General features: G+C 48.4%; 1 protein-coding gene across 2 annotated transcripts in view; it reads right to left on the bottom strand.

Annotated features, from left to right (window-relative positions):
- LOC128083375 (tapasin-related protein-like) overlaps positions 1-18,370 on the bottom strand; it is a 66,782-nt gene that overhangs the window by 46,445 nt on the left and 1,967 nt on the right. Inside the window, exon 2 of one of the 2 annotated variants that reach the window (XR_008208049.1) lies at positions 3,651-3,894. The gene's annotated coding sequence lies outside the window, so the exon portion shown is untranslated. Of the gene's footprint in view, positions 1-3,650; positions 4,008-18,370 lie in introns of those variants that run through there. The other variant, XR_008208048.1, reaches the window with a different exon arrangement.

Raw genomic sequence — 18,370 nt, 5'->3', positions numbered from 1 at the left:
TTGGAGGACAAAATTCGCTTTTCTCTCATTTGCATTCCCCACACAGACCTTACAAATTGCAGCAGGCTGAAGGTGACAGTGCTGCCCAAGATGATGCAATCAGGCTGTGGAGCTGAGCAGAGCCCACTGCTGGGCGCCGTTACCGCTGCTCTGGGTGCTCTGCTGCACAACGGCTGTGGGTCTGAGCACAGCACAGGGCTGTGATGTGCCAAGCAGTGCTGGGACTCACCCCCAGTGCCCACCTCCTGCACACTTCAAACACCGTTATGCCTCAAAAGCTACTTTCAGGATTTGTTTCATGCTCACAGATGCTGTGCTGCTGAGCAGAAGGAAGGTGGTCTTGGCCAGAAGTCGCCGTGGGGTCACAGCTGTGCAAATCTCTTGGCATCAGGAGTGCACAGAGAAGCAGCTGTGGCCCACAAAGCACCAGGTTACATTGACACAGAGCACAAGTGAATATTGTAAGGTAATAACGACCACGTGGCTCTATGGCTGCTATTTGTTCCCCAGTGTTTTGAAGTTTGCACTTATGGTCACTATTTATTTCTAGCCTAAATCCCAATCAGAACTACCCATAGCAATATTCCACCCACAGGCAGCTGCAATAAAATTGATCAGGACATTGACACACACAGATACAAGAAACGAACATGATAAACTGCCAGGAACTGCAAGGAACGCAATGTTCTCTTTTGTAACAGCGCCTGGCAGGGATGGTTATTCTGACTTTGTTCTCGCGTAGACAATAGCTGCTCAAATCACCCAGGAAGCCAAAGCTTCCCCCAGCAGAACAGCAGCAAAACGCAACTTGTGCCCGCAGACAGCGCTGCCCCAGCGGTGTGGGCCGGGGGCAACGCCGGCTGGGCTGCGGGTTGAGGGGGCGGGAAGCAAAATATATCTGCAGTGGGAGAATCTTATTGTTTCCCCTACAGTACAAAGCCGGGATTAAGGCTAAATAAAGGAGATCGCGATCAAAGTCATTCCCCATAGGACTTAACTTCAGTCCCAGCACATTCAGCAGCCGCAGGCTGCAGCAGCGACGCACGCAGCCCCGGACGGGCGCGTTTCCCGCAGCGCAGCCCGGAGACGGAGCAGCCCGAGCAGCGCCCACCGCTCCGCCATCGCCCCGCCATCGCCGCGAGGCACCGCGGGGCGCTGACGGCAGAGCGGCCGGCACGAGGAGGCGGCGGCGCGGGGCACCCGCAGCTCCTGGCGCTCAGCCGCTCCCTCCTTCTGCACGGAGCCGAATCCAGCCTAGCGCTGCCCCTGCAGCCCTGGGCACGGCACTTCGCTCCGCACTCTGGCAGCCGCCAGTCAAGCTGAGCGACGACAAGACAGTGGGGCAGAGAAAGGAGCCGGGCACCGTCCCATGTGTTTTAGCGGCAACAAATCCGAGCGGAAACTGAGGAGAGTCTCTGCACCCAGGCTGGCCAGCGTTTTTCAAAGTATGACCGACTACAGTTATTTAGAAGTAATGCTACAGGAGCATCAGAAGACCCGGAGCAGTGACAGAGAACTGCCCGTTCCGCCCCATGTGCAAATAAAGGCCGTCAGGGTGATGTCTGCACGCAGCTGTTCAATAGTGAGCACGGGGGACCTCCCGGGGTCAGAGAAGTCTCACCTGACCTATGGTGAACACAGCAGTGGGACAGTGGGGGCTGCACAGCCAGCGCTCTGCAGCGGATGGTCATCGTGGAGAGAGGAGCGAGCAGATCGATATGCTTTTGCATTAGGTGAGCTGATTATAGAGATGGAGGAAATTACAATCAGTGGAAAAATGAGGTAGCTGCTGTCTGTAAATGGAGAAACATCCTGTTGGCCACCACAGACACAGCGAGGTCTGCTCAGCGCTGGGATCACAAGGGACTGGATTTTTGGAGGAGGAAAGTAGAATAAAATAGAACCAGAAAAGGCATGAAAGCTGGTGAACCCTGAAAATAAAATAAAAGTACTTTGGATATGCTCCTACGTGCTCCTTGCTTCTAGGAGATTGTGATCTTGTTTTTCTTCTACTTCTCATTATTATGCAGCTCTTCAGATTAAAGCAACATCCATGAAGTTGCAGTTCTCTGGTGAATAGATATTTTTGTTTCCATTTGCTGGTGTGTTTGGAAGTCAGCCTGCAAAGATGTTCCTGCCAGCTGGGGAATCCCAGAGGACATGTTCCTTCCTCTGCTTTGCTGGCAACCGTGAGGACAAATTATAATGAATGACCTCTTTTCTCCCTCCCTCCTGCACCAGCTGGCTGCCGTACCCCTTCCCAGCCCCTGCCTGCATCCGCAGCTAAAACCAAATCTTATTTCCTAGATAAACAGACTTCTTTGGGCTTCTCAAGATAACGCGTAACAGGGAAAAAACAAACAAAAAAACAACAGCACAAAGGAAGCATTTGTACAGCCTTCCCTCTTCTAAAAGTTCTTAGTCTGTTGTTTAGAAGCTGCTGAAAAAAAGCCCTTTTCCTGTCTGTTAATGCCAGGTCTGCACAGCGCTGGCCGTGCTGAGCTCCACCAGATCACCTTCAAACAGGGGAAGAGGCTCTGGAATTTCTCTGACAAAACTGTTTTGGAATAAAAACAGTCAGTCTTCAGAAACATGGGGGAAAAAAACCAACAACCAAACAGATTCTTCACAGTTTTTGATTGACTGTCTGTGCTAACCGAATTTGGGCAGTGCAGGATGGCCCAAAGCACCCCCAGCTGCCAGCAGAGCCACAGGCAGCTGTTCTGCAGAGCTGCACCAGGCCGAGGCTCCCCCCACCGTAACACCCTTATCACATGAGGTTTTCTCCATTTTCAGTTGTTTTGGTTCAAGTGGGAATGGTGGGTTACTTAGCAACTGAAATTAGTTTGATTATTACATTAATATTGATGCTATCATTGTCTGAATCACGATTCCAGTAGGATGAATGATTTCACTCTTTAAAAATACTGATTCTGGAAAGTAACCAATGTGTAGGGGCTGAGTTCCCACAGTGACGGCAGTCAGCAGAGCTGCTGGGTGAGCTGGGGCAGGTGGAGAGCAGAACAGCAGCAGGAAGATGGGGCTTCAACAGAACTACCCTCGGCTCAGCGCATGGGCTCAGGATGGCACAGAAACACCACGAATTCAAATGAGCTGATGTCCTCCTGGCACACATGCCTCCCGATGCCAGAGATCAATCAAGTTGTCACTTGCATGTATTGCCACAACCCACAGGATGAACGGGCTCACCTTCCAACTTTCTGAATGCTAAAAGCCCGTAGGAAATTAAGTCCTGATTTTCTCTTTTTCTTCCTTTGCTAAATCCTGTCACACATTTCAGTTAAAATGTTCAAAACTGTCTTTTGGCAACTGCTTTTCACTGTCACTACAGTGCTCATCTTTCTCTGGGAGCTCTCCTGGCTGCATTGAGACTAATTCTGCAGACACGAGCTCCCAGCACACAGAGAACAACGGAAATCGGATTTTGCTGTTAATAAACCTACTCCAACCTGGCTGTGGGCTCAGCAGTAGCAGAGGGAAGAAGGTGCTGATCTGCTGTAACACCATGGGAAGCACAGCAATGACAGCAGAGTAGCAAGGTCCAAGGCTGCAGTCCAAGTGAGGTCCAAGTGAGGACTTGTTCAAATAAACAGCTGTGGGCACAGAAACAAATGAAAGAACCTGCTTACCTTCAGGCCTCGGGTAGGCAGGGATCTCCAGCAAGAGACTCTCACCTCCACTGCCAGCCCTTTGAGGAGGTCTGGGAAGAGGTGGATCCTGGCTCCAGCCCTCCTGGTCATTCAGGTACATTGCAGTTGAGCTCCTCTGGGCTGGCCCTGCCTTCCTCCAGGTGCTTCATCTCTGGTCAAAGCACTGACGTAGCACTTCTGCTATAGCTGCCTTTGTTGGATGAATGCATCCCCCTCTCTCCACCTGAGTCCATGAACAAAGGCTGTTGTTAATTGTGGTGAATAAGCAGAAATTACCCATCTCCCATGCTTACAACTGGCACCAGTAGCTTTTGTTTACAGAGTTTTAAATGACACAGTGGTGTTTGCAGGTTATCTCTTGGCTGAATTCTGCATATCCTCATCTAAAATCTGCCCTGGTGCTCATGGGAGCACAGCCCTTTCTGGAGCTCAGCCCAGCAGGTGTGGGACACCTCCAGGGTACAGACAGGAGCCTTATCAGGGGGTGCCAGGCTGATGTCAGGAATAGAGCAGTCATGAATGTGGAGCTCCCTTTAAACAAAGACTGACTTGGAATACTTGCCAGATAAAATGCAAGAAATAGGTTATATAAATAACATTCTGTGAAAATTTCATTAATGGTTGTGCGTTGACATATCTTTAAGATCATAAACTTCAGTCTTTTTAATGTTTTTGGTAAGACTTGTAATGAGAAAAGACAATTCTGAAGTCCTGACATTAATAAGTCTATTGTAGAAAGGTCACCTTCCCCTAAGAATGTTTTATTATCAGTGGAGCAGAGTAGCTCTGAATATGTAATGACTTTTATCTGATGATTGCCCTGTATTCTCTTCTAAAGGAAGAAGGCTTCAGATGTTGAAAATTTACATATAAGCACTGAAGTGTTTGGCAGCAGAAAAACAAACTGGTTCAGAGAAATTAATTACAAAGCGGTTATAAAAAACGCATGAAAATTAACTTCTGATCTTCAGACACCTCCAGGAGGCACTGAAAATCGCCACAGGACAGACTGACCCTGGGATGCAGCAGGGCAGCAATGGCTGCAGGAACACATGTGCTGTGCAGCTCCTGTTTCTGCACAACTGATCACAAGGGCCGTCCCTCATTTGCACTCTGCGTTACCCCCACTCACACGTAGCAGCATATAAAGGATCAGGGGAGCGCCGAGAAAACAGGAATTGCTTCCAGTTATACCGAGAGCTGTGGTCAACCACTACCTCCAGAAACCGTACACAGAGCCAGGGCAGGCTGAGGGCCGCTGCCCCACGGCGCTCACAGAGTTGAGAGATGAAGGGGAAGCCCACGGCCGGGCTGCAGGGAGCACAGCGCGGGGCTGCTCCGTCCCAGCGCTCCTTTCCCAGGAGATCCGCGCCGATGCCTGTTTGTTGCTTTGAGTCATTAGATTATGTTGCACCTAATTACTCCCGCTCTTCCAATGAAGGCTTTTCGACAAATGCTGCTTCTGTTAAGAAACAGTTTTCGTATACTGATGGTTTTATCTTAAGAAAGCTTTTCAAAGACCGTATGAACATCATCGTTTGTCAGGGGCATACGGGGAAGAGTAAGTACATATGTAATCCATTTTTGCAAGAAAAAAATTGTTTTTCTAAGAGTGTTGTCTGGGACAACAGCTTTGCCTTGTGGGAAGGCCATTTATGAGGGGACTAATTAAATGAGTTTCGTCAGAGACATCGTGATGCCAATTCATCAGTAATTCAAAGCAAACCATAAGGGAAGAGTAACAGAGGATGCAGTGCCGGACCCCGGCAAAACAAGTGGGTGGGTTTGTTCCCTTTCATCTCCTTGCTTGGAAGCAATCATTAGACTGTCAGCGGTACCAGCAGACCCAGCCAACCTAACCCTAACAACTCCCCTGCTCATTTCTGTCTATCCCAGCCACATGCACTTCCAAGCTCATTCAGGGATGAAGAACCAATTCACAATTCACTGACCAGAGAGGTGATGGCATCTCACAATTAAGGCTCCAGAACGAACATCCATACACAACCAGGTCCAGCGGGCCCTGTGCCAGAGACAAAGGCTCTCTCAGCATTCCCCACCTCCCACCAAGATGGCTCTTTGGTTCTTTTCACACACCGAGATCTCAGAGAATGGAACAGTTTTGAGGCATGACAGAGAGAGGGGAGGGAGAAGAACCCGAATGCCACGGGGCAGGAGGGGCAGCAACGGAGGACAACAGAGTGAGAAGCTGCTAAGATTTAATCCAGAAACAGGTCTGGGCTGAACAGGGAAGGAGAAGCAAGGACAAAGGCAATTCCGCCTGCTGTAAAACTGTGAGAAGATGTGGCCCTCCTGCAGCTATGAATCAGATTAGCTGAAGTTGGGCTCTTTATGTGCTTCCAATCATGTCCTGTGCCATTTGCACCAATTACAGGGCTGCTGTCCAGCCTGCCTTCCCGTTTGGAGCTTAATGGGAAACAGGAGGAGCCTTAATATCTTTCTATGAGGAAATGGGTATTTAATCCAATTTTTCCAAATCCTAATTGCATCCTTATTTTTTCCTAATACTGAACTGATCAATGAGGCAGCTCAGATTTTACCCTGGCATTTCAGCACACCATAAAAAACAGCAACAAAACCCACATCAGACGCAGCAGCTGTTAGAGAGGCTGTTCATTCACAGCAGCACAACTCAAACGCCACATATCACAGAGGGTTTCAGCAACCCATGCTCTGTGGAGCAGAGCAGGCTGAGTAAGCAGAGGAACTGCCTTGTCTGGGGCTCCTTTCTGTTTAACTGCATTGCACTGGAGCCAGTTTGCATTCTCCTTTCTCACCAGTGCATCTTTTCAGATGGAAAAAATCCTGTTAGAGTGGCTGCATCCCCAGAACACAGTTAATTCATGAGTGAAGCAGTGACATTTAAGGTCACAGGCACTGGGGAGTTTGTGTTGAACTGAGCTCCCTCGTGTCTCCAGTAAAGAAGGAACAGCGATAGATTAAGACATTTTTATGGCTTCTATGAAAGCTGCTTCATTTTTCAACCTGCCATGGATGAAACATTTCCTTAATGCCTTTTACATCAAAGAAATAATTTCTTTATGTGCCATCATCCCATCTGCTTTCCATTCCCAATCTCTGTTCCGTTAGAAGGCAGAGCATCAATTGGTATTCAGTGAGGAAATTGTCATTACCTTTATTAATTATATCACACTATTCAGCACCTGAGATATGGGAATTACTGCTCTCTGTGCCACACAAGTGGATGCAGATCCCATCAGGAGAGACCAGAAGCACTGCCTGCCACTGTCAGATGCCTTCTGTCAGCACTTCTGTGGTTGGAACTCTGCGTTTGGGGACACTCATTTTTTTGTGGGCACAGTGGCAGAAGCACAAAGCCTGAGAAGCTTTCCTAACACACAGCAGAGCTCAGAGTTGAACATGTGCACCTCACATTGCAGAGTCTGTTCATGTGCTGGACTGCCTTTCTATTATTATTGTTTTAATGGCACCAGCCACAAAACATCTCTAATTTCCAGCTTGTCAGCATACAAAAACCAGTCTGTCTTTTAGTATCTGTTGCCCTCCATAAAAAAATCCCTCTTACCAACGATTCTGCACTGCATACATGGAAGACTGCCCCGCACGACCCGGGCTGCAACCTGCAGAATACAGCAGCACAATAAAAGCAACAAGGCTGACACTTGGCTGTGGAAGTACTGGGCCACCAGAGCTTCTCCCTGTGAAGCTACCAGCTCCAGCAGCTGCAGTGAGGTGTGAAAAACCCCACAATGCATCAGAGCAAAATAAAAGTCAAGTAGAACAGTGCTGATCTGTCATTGCAGCCAGCTGCGTTTCAGTCCTGCCATGTGTTTCTGTAAATAAGAGCCAACCCAATGAAGTTTGACTTACCTTTACTCATTCAGGCCCCAAATATCAAGCACAGCATAATCCATGCAACTGAAACTGGACTGGGGTCTTCTCTGTGACTGCAGGAAAGGAGTGAGACAGAAGTTCCTGCAGTCTCAGGACTCTCAGTCTCCTGCTTTCGTGTGTCACAAGCATTGGATTTGGGCAGTGTGGAGAGCAGCAACGCAGCCTTAAGACTGACACACACTGAGGGGGGATGCTGCTTTCTTCTGTCCTGTGTTTTACATGTACATTAAATAAACCTGGGGCAGGACATACCTGTGCAGCCCCATTCCCAACTGCACATTTTGGTTTTGAACCCAGAGATGAACAGGCTGCAATGAAGTGAATTGTTGTGATAACAGTAAAAATTCAGAGGAACTCATTATCCTAAATTTAATTGCTCCTTCCAAAATTCTGTCAGACTCATTATGTTGGTTCCCTTTCTGACACGGTTTAAGCTCCTCCAGAGAGCAGCTGTACCGTAGCAGTAATAATGATTAAATTGCTGTCTAAAGCTTCGCTGGCCATAAGAAATAAGTAGAGTAAATTCACACTTGCAGCCACCTTTACAGACAATTATTGTGCCATAATGGCAGAGCTTATGAGACGTCTTTCTGGAGTTCACAAAGCACAGACGCACTGAGAACACAGCCCTGCTGGCACTGCCCACAGAGCTGAACAAAACCTGGGCTCCCAGACATACAAACTGTCAGGAACAGAGCTGCAAGAAAACGAAGTCTTCACAAGTTCACACGGAAGGCAGGAAGTTTAGTCAGTCACAGGTACGAAGATGGCAGTGTTTTTTAGGCAGTCGCACAGCACGGTGAGAGCACAAAAACAAGCTCTTGTAGCGCAGCCCACGAGGCCTTGTTTAAGAAAACTCCTCAACACACACCCACGTGCATCCTCGTTGCAGCTCAGGGCCCCGGCATGCTGAGCCTGGCAGGACGAGTCATGTTCGACGTGCCTGCTTTCAGGGTGTGTTAAACACAGCGACACACAGGTTAATACCATCAATCAAATTTGTAATTAATTCCAGCAACTCATTAACAGGAGGAGTGAAATCCCTGGAGCTTCACCAGTTTATGAGCCCTACGGATGTGTGTCCATTTATCTGCTAAATGGTGCCGTGGCTTTGCTGTGTACAGTTACTGCTAATGCAGAGATGCTGCCAACAAGCTGCACAGAACCAGAGCAGCATTCCAACTGAAGTTCCACTTCTGCACGCAGGAGTTAACTGGGACACAATATACAAAGTCAGTGCTAACTTCTCCTTAAACTGTCATTTTTTCCACTCAGACTCAGCCAGGCTGCCTTCAGCTGCCCTGGGAAGTCACAATGAAAGGGCAAAGCTCTGAACTGCACGCGGGGCACCCGCTGCATTTGGTGCTTTGAAGCGCAGGGTGCATCCCAGCGTGCCCTGCTAAACAACATGCAGCAGTGAAAAGTTACTCTGAATTATTATTAACAAGCACTGCAATGTTTTAATTAGCCCCCTGATGAATTCTGGCCAAAGAGTAGCGACAATAAATTGCCTCTCTCTGTGAAATTTCCATTTTGACTTTAATGATAAAAAAGGCTCCAGATGACACCAGCAGCACCAAACGCACTGTGCTGTCTCAGAGCTGTGGTGAGAGCTGATGCACACAGGGTGCCCTGCTGGGAGCTCTGTGATGCCCCATCCGCTGCAGCACGCAGGGCTGGGCCACCCTGCAGCCAGCAGCAAACGAGGCCCTGCATCATCTTGTGTCTGAAAGGAGGCCTCATTAACTCGCATGTTTCTGACAGCTCCAGTTTAGATGAAGTTCAGTCTCAAATGTCACCCTCCAAAAATACAAGACAAAACAAAACAAAAACCCCACAATGCTGCCTTACTGTGCCTCACCAAACAGCAGTGCTCTCCTGTAGCCAGGGGGAGTAAAAAGGGCTTCCTGCACTTCTGTCCAGTCCTCCCCCCTCCTCAGTGTCTCAGCACTGCTCAGCTCTGCACAGCCCGGGCTGCTCTGTGCTCAGCATGAGAAACGCACACATCTCAGTGGGGTGGAAGTGATGCCAAAGGATGATTTGCCAGGGCCATCCTCACACGCTGCCTCCACAACTGCAGTAAAAGTTGGACTTCATTTAGTTATATTAAAATTGTACTGGCTTGTGTAATACCTGGCAACTAGGTCAGAACTTGTGCTGCAGCTACAGAAAGGAACATAACTGTAAGTCATGTAAATATCCTCAGCCCAGTCAGCAGCACAGGGATGTACAGCACATTTCTCATTTTAAGGACAAAGCACATTCCCAATTAGTGCTTAAAAGGAAGCTTGAGTCTTTGATTCATCAACTGAAACAAATTGGAGGACTTCTGCAGAAAAAACCACCACCAACAAAAAACCATCCTAGAATAACATAATAGCAACGGTTAGAAACAAGGAGAGGGGAAAGAGGATCTGGGAGGACACAACGGAACACTGCAGCACCATGCAATTATGGTCCCAGTGGAACTGCATCATTTCTGAAAGTTAAGCTTATACATTAAGATGTTCAGGAGGGTAATGAAGACACAGGGCAGCCACATCCCAGGGGCTTAGCACATGTAAGGACAAGAGGATTCACTCCTTAATAAGGGTTTCTTATTATTTGGGATTAGGAAATGGCTCTGCATAACTCATTTATACTTTCACATCATATTTGCTTCCAGGGGGGGACTTTTGAACTGCCTAATCACCATCTTGCTGCTCTAAGATGATCCTGTTGTGTTTTCTGCCTTTTTCTCCCTTCTAATTCTTATTTATTCATTCTCTATACCCTTTACATGAAACAAAATGCCCTGAATCTTAAAGTCCCCTTAATTCTGAATCCCCTGAAGCAATTTTGTCTTAGGGAAAAGCATGAAGATGCTCATGTATTTGTTCCCCCAGCAGCGCTCTGTTCATAGACCTGGAGGAAAACTCCAGTTCCAGCAGATGGTCTGTTAACCCAGCACCTGCTAGATGTCTGCACAGAACGTACTGTCACACCTGTCCCGTAAGCCGTGCTGCACAGAGAACTGCAGACTGCCAGCCACTCTGCAGGTGGGGCACGGCCACACAGCCAGCCCTGACACCGCACAGAGGCGACGTGCAGCCCTTTCCCCTTGTAACGTTTCCATCTTCTGATCAGAACTGCTCCTACACGACACTGCATAAATTCTTCCCATTTCCAAAGGCGCATTGCATTGGGCAACATCCCTTGGAAGATAATACAGCACAAAAGAGTCAAGTGTTCCTGAAGAAAGGAATAACTGAGCCAAATCAGCTCCAAGCAGGCTCCATCCACGCTGTTGCCACCCCGTATTCATCAGGAACAATGAGCACTGGCATTGAGATTCTGTGCTGGTTTCATAAACAGAGTGCTGCCTTTTTAGTCTGTCACATTTAGACAGGAGAACAGATTCTGGCTATAAGAAAGCGTCCTTGGAACCTGTTTTTATAGTTCTTGAAATATTTCTGAACAGTTTTCTTATCAGTTAAACAACTCCAGCCTCAGAAGTATAATAACCCCCTGCAAATGTGCTGACTTCTGCAAAGCATAAATGTGAGGCTCACGTGTGGGTCACAGCCTAACGAATTCACAAACAACACAGCCCCCGCACAAAAGGGGAGTCAATGCTAATTATGATGAGGAATCCCAGTGTCTCTTGGTGCAGCTGTGGTGATGCTCACCTGCACACACCACCCTCTCACCTGGTGATTTTAAGGCTAACACCAGGCACAGCGCTGTGGTGTGAAACGTGTCCTCCTGCCCCCAGATCTGCACTGACAGAGATCAGCCGCCAACAGCTGGTGGTGGGGAAACATCCCATCCTCTCTGTGCATAGCTGGAACATAAGGAAATGCAGCTTCAGCTGCTCTCAGCCAAGCCGGATGCATTTTGGATTTAAAAGAATGTCAAAACCATTCACTGAAATTCTCAGGTGCAAGAAGAAGAGTCCTAGCAGGGAGTGGCTCTGTGCTTCAATCCCATTCCCACTTCCTGAGGAGCAGTTTGAGGCTGGAACTGGTCAGAGAGGAAAATGGTACTCCTGCAGACATCCTTTAATTGTAGAATTATGTTAATCAGCCTTTGAGGCTGTTTCCACAAGTTTGAGTATTACAGACTGCTACCCTTATTTCTGTAAATACTGCTGAGACAAAGGAACGCTCTCCAACCAGACCAGCACTGAAGGAAGATCCTGCAGCTCTATGACACACGTGGGGTCATCATGCTTCTGTGCAGGTCAGCTCAGCTACAGGTAAGAAACACAGCACAGAGCTAGCAGAGAGCTTCCTCTGCCAGACATCAGCCTGGTGCAGACAGGCGCGCCAGGCTGCCTGACATGGGGGGGGGAGCCTCATCCTTACGTCCCGAGCCACAGTGCCACATGTAGCAGGTACCCAGGTGTCACTGCCCGCCTAATGCCAGCGGGTGCCTGAGTGTCACGTCCTGCCCAATGCCAGCAGGTACTCAGTAGGCGCAGCCCACTGCCAGCTGTGGGCACATCCCATGGGGCTGGGATGTGGTGGGTGCCTGCCGGCCCCTCATGCTGCTCCAGCAGCCCGCATGCAGCACTCGCTCTGCGCCAGGGCTGCTGCTCTGCCTGCCCTGCCGAGCTCTGCAGACGCCTTCTGTGTGGGCACCCCATTGCCCCTGACACAGGAATGTGCTGCTGGTGCTGCCGGAGAAAAGGTGCAAAGGGTGGAGATGTGTACAAAATGCTCCGCTGGTGGATTTAATGCCGAGCGGTAAAACGTTTTATCCGTTCTGGAGAACAGTGTTTAAACAGATGCTATTAGTGGTTGAATTTCAAAAGTCAACAGGGCTAATAAACCTTTACTTCTACTAAAAATGCTATGAGCCCAAGCCCTTTTTTTTCTTTAGGTGTTCAATTAAGAAAGAACACAGAGACTTCTCCCAGATTTAAGACTGTAGTGATCAGGTTAAGCATTCATCCCATTGTGTAAAGAAACAGATTATTGTTAAATAACTCATATCTCAGGAGCAGTGTTACAAATGACCCAAATGGAACTAGAAGCATCTTAAATACAATTTCTTGTCAGATTACATGTGAAATGCTCTGATGACTGAAGAGTTCCTAAAAGGACCCCACGTGTGGTCCTGGAAGGCCTGGCTCCAGCTCTGAGCAAAGCACCATTTCATCTAATTGTTGTTTACCTCAAGCAAGCCCTCTGAGCTACACAACTACATGCACTTCTCCCTGATTTATTATAGCAGTGCTGATATTTCGAAGAGCCTCATCCACCCAAGAAGCAGAGGGAAACCAGTCATCACCCAGGACGTGGGGGAGGCATGGAGTGAGTGCTGGCTGTGAGTGCAGGCTGGCTAGAGACCCTCTGAGTGTCACCTCCTCACCCAGAAATGCAGATGTCCTTAGTGATTCTTTCAGAATGAGTACATGTGGGAGGGGGAGGAGACGGGGGAGTCGGTCTCATCGCTGCTACTACAATGCAGAATTAAGACAACCGCCCATCCATCATCTCCTCTCAAATCCTCTCTGCTCTTCAAAGACAAATGACAGCTCACAGCCTTCTGCTGCCCATCTTGCTAAAAGATTAAAATATCAATGAGCCCAAGGTTCAGGTGGCTGCAGACATCCAGAGCAGGGAGTGTGCAGCACAGAGATAACACTGTGATTTCATTTTGTTGGTAACATCACTGGATTCCCCATCCCCTGCTCTGTGACATCCCGTTCTAAAAGCCAGACTGAAATTTACAACAGCAGCAACAGTCTCTGGTGTTTGCAGGGGTAGGAGGAGTGCCACTGTGTCAAAGTAACTTTACAGCATGTGGAATGATCACTAGAACCTGGAAAACCTGCACTGGCATTGGAATGCCAAGCAGAGTCCTTGGTGCTCCAAGCAGGAGCCTCTGTACGCCAAATCCATCCACAGCAGTTTAATGGGTATGAGAATTTGTGCCCTCCTCTGCGTACAGAATTTGGAAAGTTCCTGATTTCCTAACCAAGGGATCAGAGCGCAGGGGCCATCCTCCTTGTACCTGTTACCTGCACCGTAAAGTAAAGCTAAGTTTGTGGAAGACGTCCAAGTATCGGTGCCACACCAATCCTTAGGGCCGGGTACAAACCAATTACCAGCTGTGGGCTGAGCTGCTGTGGGCTCCTGCCTGCCGCTATCGGCCCTGCTGACCTGCAGGGATGGGACGCGGCCCTTTGCCCCACGGAGGAGAACTGCTCAGCGAAGAGCAGAGGCAACGCAACCGCAGCGATGTGGGAACTGTTCGTGGCTTCCTTCCGCTCAGAGCGAAATTCAGCGACACCAACATCGAAGCCCTAAGGAGATGAGGATAAGAGGGCTCTGCTCCCAGGCGTGTGACACTGCCCGCCTTTGTGGGACAGATGTGAGGGAAGAGAACTGAGGAGAAAGCAAAGCTGGGCTGAAAGACTTTTTTCTTTAAAAAGAAAGAACAAAATGAATATGATCCTGAAAGAACAACTGTTCCTTTCAAAGCTGTTAGTTTAGGAAGCTCGCTGTAGAAGGGAACATTTCTGATATGTGGTTGCTGGTTTCCAAGCAACAGCTGAGCCCTGCTCCACTGCCGGCAGCCTGAGCTCCCAGCCGGGCTGCGCCGACGGCACCACGGGCAGCACCGCAACGGCTGCGGGCACAGCAGGGAGCAGCATGGAGCTGGGAGCAGAGCGGGGCTCCAAAAGTGACGGCAGAAACGAGGCTGCTGCCCCGCACAGGGCAGGGGCTGGCAGAGGAACCGGCAAAGGAAAAGCAGAAACCCAACAGGACAGAATTGCAACAGCAGAGCTCTAGTTTATGTGAGGGTATGTAAGAGCATAGTTCAACGTGAGTTACCCAAACAGTTCTGAACTGAAGAGTTCTCGTATCCTTTGGGTACACTGAAGTTATTGTGCAGGTACAGGAAAACGGCATTGTGGACATCTGAGAAAAGGTTTAATTGCATTTCCCTATGGAGTGCTCCTCTATTTGACGCTGTTAACTGTCACTAATAGTGTTCTTATTTCCTCATGTAGATCCATTGCACTCTTTGCAAACCACCAGGCAACCATGCAAACACAGAAGCCTGCTTTGCACATCGCTGATGCCCGTTGGTTCTGCTGATCCTCTCCAGCTCCCTGTTTCTCTACCACCTATCCTTCCACATCTCTTCATGACACTGCCCCTCATCCTTCGTGATCCTCAACTCTTTGGATCCATCCCTATGCTTTGCCACAGTCGCTTGTGATGCACTTAAAACTGGAGGGAAGGGACAGCTTGCCACAGAAAACCTAACTGGCCAACTCAATAGCCTAATTCATAGGCACCAATGACAGCAGACATTGCTGAGACTCAGCGACGTCTCTCTTCAAAGCTGGAGAAAGGTGGTGGTAGCAGTAAGGCCAGCATGCAAAGCACACTGCATTGCATCCTGATACCCTGACTTCATTAAAGGTCTGAATCAGTGCAGTTGTGGCTGTGCTGGGCACTCAGGGCTCACTAATTGCTGCTGCCACTTCCTGATAATGAATCATCGAGTCCAGTGCTTTTCTCTACAGAATCTGCAGAGGCTTCTTAGAGGCACTGATGGTGTTTATGGTACAGACATTCAGGCATTCAAATGTTTATTACTCAGGTGACTTTCTATATACTCAAGTTTACTATCGTCCACTAAAAATAAAGAAGCAGCTATTACTTAACCTGTCAGAAGCCTGAGCCTTCAGGCAGTAATAGAAGCAGCTCATTTGATGGAAGCTGCGAGCACCTCCAATTGAGCCTCCACTGAAGTGCAACCCCCGCTGAGCAAACAGAGCAGAGCAGAGCAGAGCAGGGCCTGCCCTAGCCTGGTCATGGCACAGAGTGCTGGTGGAGCTGCAGGCACTATGGCCTTCCTTCTCCACAAACAGCTGCACATAAAAGATAATACAGGTTGCAGACATCAAAAGGCAGCACTCAGGAAAACATCACGACTTTAAGCTGTTTTCTGAGGCTGGAAACCACTCACAGAGGAAGGACAAAGACAGCAAGCTGCTTGGGGCAGGGACTGTGTCTCTCCCTGAGCCCAGCACAAAGGGACTCTCCGCCCGGACACAATGCCAGGAAGGAACAGACATTCCAGTTATATTTGAAGGCGCTCAAACAGCAGGAAGCCCTCAGGCCCACGGGCTGCGATTGCCAACACGCCCTTTTCCCCATTCCGTCTGCAGTCCCCGAGGTTGGTGCCCTGCACTCCCTCATGCTCTGATCCCCCAGGCCAGGCTCCCTGCGGCCGGCTGCCCACCTTCACCGCTCCCTACTCCGCTCCTCAGCCTGCACACGCTGCGACACGTGGCTCTGCTGTACTTCAGGCAATCTCCTGTAATGAGGGCTGTTAGTCCCCAGATCACAATCAAATCACCTCAAAGATTATGGGTTCACAGAACAGTATATTTTCTGAACACATATTGCAGAGCACAATCCATTAGCAAACCAGACGTGCTACTCTGTTATTTGAATCTGAATCTCTGAGTAGTGCTTTTAGCAAATTTACTTTTCTCAGCCACTTAAGAATAATTCCTTTGCATCACCATTGTATCTTTAAGGTCAGTTCAAACGATCCCCTATATTTAGTTGCTTTTGCATGGAGCTGAAAGCACAAAGACTGGCAGAGATCAGCTAAATGTTCATTTTTGCTGTAAAGCTAGCCACAGATTCTCTCCCAGAAGTCACTGTCGCGTGCCTGTGTGCTTCACACAGATCTGTGCCGATCCCCCGATCCTCCCCTCTGCGCCGACAGCACCGAGCTGTCTCATTCCCTGCCACTGCTGCAGAAAAGCCACGTCACCACCTCAGCTCTGTTCCACCAGTTCTGTTTCTCTTCCCAGGGATGGAACCACACCATCACCACTGCCGTGTGAAGCACTACGTGCAATCGCCATCTGTGCAGTTGGCACTTCTTCAAAAAATATTTATATATCTGTGGAACATACATGAACATAAATGAAACACGACAAAAACTGTAACAAAACATAATATGTGCCTGCAGTAAGGGAACAGCAACAAGTTCACAGTGTGACCTCCTCATTTCAGAAGCTTGCCATCAGACTGCCAGGGCTGCCTCACAGCCACCTGCAAGCTTGCTGCTGAACCATTCATGAGAACAAATGTTCCCCACGTCCAGCTGAACCAGGCCAGTCCCACGCTCCCATGCTACTGCTCTGGGTGATCTGCCAGGCAGCGATGAGATGCACAGCTTACCCACGTGTGCAGAGTGTGCTTTGTTTACTTCGAAGCTTCCCCTCGCTGCTTTATGTGATGTCCTGTCCAAACTGTGAAACAAAACAGCAGTGATCTCTAAGGCAACAACACTGGCCAAAACTCATCACTTTTACGTGTTCTTTGACAGCACACTTCATTCTTTAACCAGCAGTTGAGCAGCAACAGCAGCAGCTGTAGTTACAGCAATCCTCACTGAAGCGGAAAGTCCACTTCCACACTTCAAATTCCTTCAGAATTTGGAAAATCAACACAACTCTTCCTTACTACATCTCCTGTATTTGCAGTGCATTTCACCTCCACTCAGACACTAGAAATGTGTTCCAAACCCTCATGTATGTTCTCCTTTTAGTTCTGCTCATTTATCTTCCAAAGGATCTTCCCTTCAAGCATATTATGTTAGTAGGCACAGCGTCTGTCCTTCCACAGCCCTGCAGTGCAGAGCTGTGCCCCCAGCAGCAGCAGAGGGAACTCCAGAGCAGAGGGCTGATCTGTGCTGTGCCCTCCTGCACCGCACCGTGCGGAGCCATGCTGCATCCCCCAGAACTGCATGCACAGGGCATCCAATATGCTGCAAGTGGGCTCTCTGTAAGTCATACTGCTGCTGTACAGATGAGTACCATTCTAGCATCTGCCTTTCTCTCACAGCTAAAACAAATTCAGGGGGATGTCCGAGGAAACAGGGATTCGTCACAGATCTGCCAAGTCCTCAACAAATAATGTACATGGCAGCTGAAATACCGGCAGCTGAAATACCAGCAGCTCTAAAGCCACGTTCATGTTTGCCAGTAGTTGTACTTGACTTAATAGTTTTCCCTATACTAAGCATCATATGACATTTATGTAATGAAATCACCAATTCTGAAAAAAGAACAATGTTGTCAACCACCACACTCAGTGGCTGCTTTGCTCAGTCATTTCATGAAATAATTGAAAATCATAGGTATCACACATAGTGTCTGACCCCCAACTATTCAGAATAAAAAAAACCCCAAGATAACTATTTTTCACATTATTTTCATTTATGAAACCACACAGTCTTTCAGATCATTTCTTGAAACCACATGAACAAAAACCCATCCCTGATCTCCGTACCCATACAGCTGAGGCTGTTACCTGAAGTGACTGAAAGCTGGAGCCATTCAGCACAGGAAATGCTTCCACAACAGGGTTCTAAAAGCAGTGCCACTCACTGCAGAATTTCTGCACTGTATTTTGTGCAACAAACAAGCAGAGGTATCAAGCAGAGGAACAAAGTGCTCAGGATTTTACTGCTGTGCAGTGCTTCCACCTGCCATTCATTCCACCAAATGACTGATTTCACAACACAACCATAACACATGTGCTTTGTTTTCCTACTTTTTGCCCCCTTTGTCATGGCGTTATTAAACTTTTTTTTTTTCACATGCACAAACTGCCCAGCTTTTAATGTTTCTTATGCTCATTTTCACAGTATTTTGCGATAAGCCATCAGATAATCTCTCACATTCAGGATCCAATCCATTTCCCTTGTAATTTAACAAGGGCTGCAGCAGGCACTTACACGGGCCTTATCGCGGTACAACTTCTCATACATAACAG

Source organism: Tympanuchus pallidicinctus, unplaced genomic scaffold (assembly GCF_026119805.1).
Source record: "Tympanuchus pallidicinctus isolate F22 unplaced genomic scaffold, pur_lepc_1.0 scaffold24, whole genome shotgun sequence".
Lineage (NCBI taxonomy): Eukaryota > Metazoa > Chordata > Aves > Galliformes > Phasianidae > Tympanuchus > Tympanuchus pallidicinctus.
Note: the sequence above shows the minus strand (reverse complement) of the source record. Positions and strands in the feature narration are given on the sequence as shown.